Genomic DNA, 6,509 nt, shown 5'->3' on the forward strand with positions numbered 1-6,509 from the left:
CAGGAAGTGAGAGTGGAATTGGGAAGGATGTCTCAGTGGAGTTCTATGTAGACCAAATGGGGTCTCTGACTCCTTGGCAGTTTAGGACTAAGAGCAGCTATTATGGAAGACATCTATGCAAGTCCCTGTGTAGTTCATGGAAACAGGTTATAGCTCACATCATGTGAGAGGGCTACATAAATCTACATACCCAGTATGGAAGAAGATGGAGTGTAGTGAAAGTAAGGGTGTCAGTGGATAACCTAGTGCAGTTAAACTGGTAATGGGGATTCTAAGTCTCTGGTTAGAGTGGATTCAATATAAGGCCAGATCAATAGCTAAAGAAGAATGCTATGTTTCTGCCACAGCAAACCTCAGTTGACAACCATCCCTTTTCCATTAAATTGAATTAATTCACCTAAGGGAATGGCCTATATGGTAAAGCTATTCATGGAAGCAGGAAAGACAGATAATAACAGTTGTATGGATTTGCACTATTTATATCCACGTTCCTCTGAAATCTAAGCTTCCTCCTTTCACAGAGGCAAGGGGAGACTGTTTACTGTTTGATTCAGTATAGTACTTCTAGGAAATATGTGGGGGAAATCAGTACCTGCAATAGGACAGATAATGTTACTTCTGATGCGACAAATGAGTGATTTGGCAGGCTGGTTGAGATCTGGGGATTTCAGTAAGATAAGGAGGCCCAGGGCTCACATCTGGTGGTGGTTGTGTGGGGGAATGACGTTATGGCCGAGTATTACCGGCTAATTGGACAGGGGTATGTGCACTAGTACATTTGGGAATGCCTTTCACACTCATTCAACACCATGGCTAAACGGGAGAAACCAAGTACTCCGTCTGGGTCTTTTGATGATAGAGTTTATATTGACAACATTGGGGTTCCACGGGGGGTGCCAATGTTTCAATGTATAGACAGTTTTTTCATGAAGATTGTGACGGAAAATCCTGATAAGTAGAGTTAAGATTCTGATGTAGGTTAGAAGTCATTGAAGTTGATTGTGTGTACATATTGGTTTGTCTTATTCTAGTATATCATTGATATTTCCCTGTAGTGTTTAATGATGGTATGAATTGTAAAGTCATTTTTAGGGTGGATTGTTAGGAAAATTATGATATAATGACTGAACAATAGTCTTATTTTAAATGAAACTGTAACTAAGTAAATTTATACTCTGTTATATTATATCTAATGAACAATATGAGTTCATAAGAAGGGATTGTGTGACACGGACAAGGAGTAATTAAAGTTAATGAACACCATTCCAACTAGGAAGAAAGGAATGGTTTGTGGATTAAGTAAGCAGAAAAGGTAGTTAACCTATGGTTGAACCGACGAAACTGAGCTCTGGGGTGTTTTAGATAAGGCAGTGAGTGCATTCCTAGGTTTTCTGTTAATTAGAACTGTCAGCTAAATGGTGATTGATAATGGCGAGAGGTCTGAAGTTAATTCAGTTAGGTTATGTGACCTGTGAGTGTGTTAGTGAGCTGGAATTAACTTTTGAACTCACTTGATTCTCGGTTGGGAGGAGGGGATTCATTTTAGAAGCAATGAAATGACGTAATGTTAATGTATATAAACTGTTGCTCGTGATAACATGGCAGCGCGCTCCGAGAATAAATTCTGTTACCTATTATTGAAAAGACTGGTTTCCGTCTATTTTATGCAAACAAGAATCTTACAAATTCTCATAAAATAGATTAAGGGAATTCAATTAATGAAAACATATTGGAATAACTAAATTCCTGTAACAACATCCCAGCTGTGTGTCACTAACATGGTGTACAAAGCTGTTTATTCCACAGCACACGCCATCCACAGCATAGTTTGTGAAGAAAGAGAAAACTTCACTATGAACTGTGACAATAACCTCCATGAGAAACCTCAATGTGAAGCCAACACAGGTGAATAACAAGATGATAGTATAATGTCCTGATAAATATGTTTATTTAGACTACGTGTATGAAGGCCTAAGAGTTCTCATTATACTTTACAACTTGTTCTGAAGTAACGTATCTGAAAAATATATGACGTGAATTAATGTTCTGTCTCTCTCTCTCTCTCCCTCAATCCATATCTCTCTTCCCTTCTGACCATCTCTCTTCCCACCTCTCCAGCTCTCCCGTCCCCTCTCTCTCCCTTGACTTTCCAAACACCAGGTCCTGGAGAGATTGAGGAGGGTGAACTTCTCTCGTAACGGGTACCAGGTGTCTTTCGATGCCAACGGGGACCCAGTGGCCACCTATGAGCTGGTCAACTGGCAGATACGGGAGAGTGGGAATATGGAGTTTGTGACAGTGGGGCGCTATGATGCGTCCCTACCTCCTGACCAGAGGTTTGACATGGAGAGGGAAATCACCTGGGTAAAGACCAGTACACAAGTACCTTTGCCAGTGTGCAGTGAGAGCTGTCCCCCAGGCACTCGTAAGGCTGTACAGAGAGGAAAGCCTGTATGCTCTTATGACTATCCAATGTGCAGAGGGAGAGATCAATAGTAAATCAGGTAGGACTATAGGAACAGTTGGCAAAAATGTGTAGTAATTTCTATCCCGGTTTACTAAGTAGTGGTTTATTCATATTACCAGGAACATATTGTCAATCATGTTCCTATTCTTATTATCTCATGTAAACTGCAAATTAATTCAACATTCTTTATTGTAAACTGACAAAGTGCATCATTGTGGGACATGAATTTGCAAATAAATTAAACCTGAATCTATTATTATTAACATTTGTTGTCTGTTGTTTTGTCCTGGTCAGATTCTTCAGACTGTCTGATCTGTCCTGAGGAGTACTGGCCCAATGCTGAGAGAGACCGCTGTATCCTTAAACCTGTTGAGTTCCTGTCCTTCCATGAGGTCCTTGGAATCATCCTGACCGCCTGCTCTGTGGGCGGGGCTTTTCTGGCGTTCGCCATGGCAACCACTTTCTACCATCATCGAACTTCGGCCATCGTCAGGGACAACAACTCCGGCTGAGCTTCCTGCTTCTCATTTCCTTGACTGTGTTTTCTGTGTTCTCTTACTTTCATTGGCCGGCCCTCTGAATGGTCCTGTATGCTGTGTCACACAATGTTCATGATGACCTTCGTCCTCTGCATCTTTTGTGTTCTGGGGAAAACAATAGTGGTGTTGATGGCCTTCAGGGCTATGCTTGCCGGCAGTAATGCCATTAAATGGTTTAGCCCTCCACAGCAGAGATTGACTTTTGAGATTCACGTTTGTCCAGGCTTTGATATGCACTCTATGCAGGCCATTTAATCTGGGCACCACTGGGCACCTTTCATCCAAGCTACTCAATACTGCCCCTGCAGCCATAAGAAGTTGAAAATCTCACTACCTACAATCTCACATACCATATTTCAATGGTAAGTTAGATTGTTCAAATTGTTAAAATCTCATTTGACCTGCTAAATGATGTGATTAGCAGTAGCCTACAGAGTGGAACCACTTCCATGTTGTTGGAGAAAAGCTTTACCCTATTTGAATTGATATAACATTGAAGTGCATGTGTTCAATTGATATTGTAATTCATCATATTATGTATTATAATAATATGATACACATTTTTATACACAGTTGAAGTCAGAAGTTTACATACACTTAGGTTGGAGTCATTCCAACTAGTTTTTCAACAATCCACACATTTCTTGTGAACAAATTATAGTTTTGGCAAGTCTGTTAGGACATCTACTTTGTTTATGACACAAGACATTTATCCAACAATTGTCTACAGTTGTTTCACTTATAATTCACTGTTTCACACTTCCAGTAGGTGAGAAGTTTACATACACCAAGTTGACTGTGCCTTTAAATAGCTTGGAAAATTCAAGAAAAATATGTCATGGCTTTAGAAGCTTCTGATAGGCTGATTGAGATCATTGAAGTCAATTGGAGGTGTACTTGTGGATGTATTTCAAGGCCTAGCTTCAAACTCAGTGACTCTTTGCGTGACATCATGGTAAAATCAAATGAAATCAGACGAGACCTCAGAAAAATTATTGTAGACCTCCACAGTCTTGTTCATCCTTGGGAGCAAAAGCCAAATGCCTGAAGGAACCACGTTCATCTGTATAAACAATAATACACAGCATAAACACCATGGGACCACGCAGGCGTCATACCGCTCGGGAAGAAGACGCTTCGTTCTCCTAGAGATTAACGTGCTTTGGTGCGAAAAGTGCAAATCAATCCCAGAACAACAGCAAAGGACCTTGTGAAGATGCTGGAGGAAACAGGTACGAAAGTATCTATATCCACACTAAAACGAGTCCTATATCGGCATAACCTGAATGGTAGCTCAGCAAGGAAGAAGCCACTGCTCCAAAACCGCCATAACAATGCCAGACTACGGTTTGCAACTGCACATTGGGACATAGAACGAAACCATTGTTATGTTTGGAGGAAAAAGAGGGAGGCTTGCAAATCGAAGAACACCATCCCAAACGTGAAGCACGTTGGTGGCAGTATTACATTTACAGTTAAGTCATTTAGCAGACGCTCTTATCCAGAGCGACTTACAAATTGGTGCATTCACCTTATGACATCCAGTGGAACAGCCACGCTTTTTCGCTGCAGGAGGGGCTGGTGCACTTCACAAAATAGATGGCATCATGAGGAGAGAAAAATATGTGGATATATTGAAGCAACATCTCAAGACATCAGTCAGGAAGTTAAAGCTTGGTTGCAAGTGGGTCTTCCAAATGGACTATGACTCCAAGCATACTTATTATTATTTTACCTTTATTTAACTAGGCAAGTCAGTTAAGAACAAATTCTTATTTTCAATGACAGCCTAGGAACAGTGGGTTAACTGCCTGTTCAGGGGCAGAACAACATATTTGTACCTTGTCAGCCCGGGGATTTGAACTTGTAACCTTCCAATTACTAGTCCAACGCTCTAACCACTAGGCTACCCTGCCGCCCCAGTTGTATGAAAATGGCGTAAGGACAAGTCAAGATATTGGAGTGGCCTTCACAAAGCCCTGAACTCAATGCAATAGAACATTTGAGGGCAGAACTGAAAAGCATGTACGTGCAAGTAGGCCGACAAACCTGACTAAGAGGAATTGGAGTGGCCATCACAAAGCCCTGACCTCAATCCTATAGATAATTTGTGGGCAGAACTTAAAAAGCGTGTGGGAGAAAGAAGACATACAAACCTGATTCAGTTACACCAGCTCTGTCAGGAGGAATGGGCCAAAATTCACCCAACTTATTGTGGGAAGCTTGTGGAAGGCTACCCAAAACATTTGACCCAAGTTAAACAATTTAAAGGCAATGCTACCAAATACAAATAGAGTGTAAGTAAAGTTCTGATCCACTCAGATTGTGATGATAGATATTAAAGCTGAAATAATGAATTTTCTCTACTATTATTCTGACTTTTCACATTCGTAAAATAAAGTGGTGAGCCTTACTGACCTAAAATTTACTGACCTAAAAGCAAATTTTTACTTGGATTAATTGTCAGGAATTTTGAAACAACTGAGTTTAAATGTATTTGGCTAAGGTGAATGTAAACCTCCGACTTCAACTGTAAGTGAGGCAACGTGCCAATATGACTCACCTGTAGGGGAAATATAAGAGAGCCAGCATACCAAGAAGTCTAGATACTAAGGGAAATATAAGAGAGGCTCATGGATATTGTGTATCTAATGTATGTTTATGGCTATCTAAACCATTACAGTCAACGTAGTTCTGATACTGGTGCGTACACTCTCTATAGTTGAAAGAAGCAGGACCTGACTGAGTGAGCAGAGCAGCTTCTAACCCCTCCCTCCTTGGCATGGCCATACCCACAGTGTGGCCCCCAGAGGAATCCCCACAGAGGTACGGTGGGTATTTAACCCAGAGAAGAGAGGTATCCTGACATATATGGGTCTGTGTGGCGCCTTATTACTCCATACCTTCTACACATCAGGGGAATGAGGCTCTCTCCGGCTCCTGCTCTGGATCCAAGTCTGGCTGATAGTCTGGTTATACTACATCTAGCTGTGGTGGCTGGTGGGCTTGCCTTGCTCTCGTCTGCCTCTGTCTCTGCCTCTGGGCTGGAGTCTGTCAGATGCAGGCTCCAAGGCACCCCTCGTCCTCCGGCGTTCTCCCAGGACGGGGACTTTGTCATCGGGGGTGTTTTCTCCATCCATTACTATATGCACACTGTGGATCACAGCTACACCAGCCTGCCTGAGCCTCTGCAGTGCACAGGGAGGTCAGTGAGCGCAAGAGGGAACAGGGGACATACTGTGGCTGTGTGGGTAGACAAATGAATTGTGTTTTAAATACAGAGGAACAGTGTGAAGAAAGATAAACAACATGTTTAAAGACAGATAAATAGTGTGTTAATGACAGAGAAACAGTGTTATAAAAACAGATAAACAGTGTTTTAAAGACAGATAAACAGTGCTTTAAAGACAGGTAAACAGTGTTTTAAAGACAGATTAAAAGTGTGTTTAAAGACAGATAAAAAGTGTGTTTGTGTCTCAGAGAGTAGGTAAAGACTACTGTTA

The 6,509-nt window shown here is 41.5% G+C and overlaps 1 pseudogene; it reads left to right on the forward strand.

Annotated features, from left to right (window-relative positions):
- Positions 1 to 1,748: 1,748 nt before the first annotated feature.
- LOC127910586 (extracellular calcium-sensing receptor-like) lies at positions 1,749 to 6,493 on the forward strand (annotated as a pseudogene).
- The last annotated feature ends 16 nt before the right edge of the window (positions 6,494 to 6,509 follow it).

Source organism: Oncorhynchus keta, chromosome 1 (assembly GCF_023373465.1).
Source record: "Oncorhynchus keta strain PuntledgeMale-10-30-2019 chromosome 1, Oket_V2, whole genome shotgun sequence".
Taxonomy (NCBI): domain Eukaryota; kingdom Metazoa; phylum Chordata; class Actinopteri; order Salmoniformes; family Salmonidae; genus Oncorhynchus; species Oncorhynchus keta.